We start from the raw sequence: 1,134 nt of genomic DNA on the forward strand, positions 1-1,134 counted from the left end.
GTAGACAGAGACAAAGAAGTCATTCAGTAACTCTGCCATCTCTGTATCTTCTGTCACCAGGGCACCCGTCCCGTTCATCAGCGGGCCTACATTGCCTCTGGTGTTAGTTTTACCTGCCATGTATTTGAAAAAGCTCTTTCTGCTGTCCTTGACCCCTCTCGCCAGCTTTAATTCCAAGGAGGCCTTAGCCATCCTAGCAGCTTTCCTACATCCTCTAGCAGCAGCCTTATATTCTTCCCAAGTGGCCAGCCCTTCCTTCCATGACCTGTAAACTCTCCTCTTCCACTTGAGCATACCGAGCAATTCCCTATTTAACCACGCAGGTCTCCTGACCCTCTTCCTCGACTTCCTACGTGTCGGGATGCTCCGATCTTGAGCTCGGAAAAAGCAGTCCATGCCTGCATCTCCTCTGCTGCTCTTTGTTGCCCTGGTGCTTTCCACACCCAGACACTCCCACTAATACCAACCTAAACCTTTCTATTACATTTCTCCGTGTCTAGCTAAACAAAGTGTCACTTGTCAAGACTCTTCATCAGTGGTGCTAGTTCACATAGCTGCTGGCCACAAAACTTCTCCAGCATGTATGCATGTATGCTCATCTGTATGTAACTTGAAGCAGTCCTGAAGTTATTCACAAACTGCTGTGCAAGTTGTTTGTATGAGGTGGCAAGAAGGTGAGAACAGCCAGTTAAGAAGGCAGCAAAAGCTTAAGCTCCACTACTAGTCAACATGCAGCTACAACCTATATATGCATTGGAATTCCCTCCTCCCACTCGGGGTGCATGCTGATATTGTTAGTTGACCAGTCTGTTGTCTCCTCTAGTTCACTAGTTGTCCACACAAGCAAGAGAGATTCATTTTCTGCCTACCTGATGAGAAACGTACCTTTGGATTCTCTAGAACCCCAGACAGAAAACTTCAAGGATCACCTTTCTTCCTCCTGCTACAGTATACAACAACCATGCCTTAAAAAGTAAGGTATTCAAATACTATCCTGTTGCAAAGACTGATGATTTCTGCAAGCAACTGACTTAATTGCATGGTAAGTTTTTGTGCCAGTTAATTCTAAATATCTCCTAGCAGCAGGAACTTATAATTTATTTTGCTTTCCATCATGGATCAAAAATTTATAGA

The sequence above is a fragment of the Neopsephotus bourkii genome, unplaced genomic scaffold (assembly GCF_033783945.1).
Source record: "Neopsephotus bourkii isolate Nb327-2 ecotype Australia unplaced genomic scaffold, CSIRO-AGI_Nbou_v1 NB_96, whole genome shotgun sequence".
In the NCBI taxonomy this organism is placed as follows: domain Eukaryota; kingdom Metazoa; phylum Chordata; class Aves; order Psittaciformes; family Psittacidae; genus Neopsephotus; species Neopsephotus bourkii.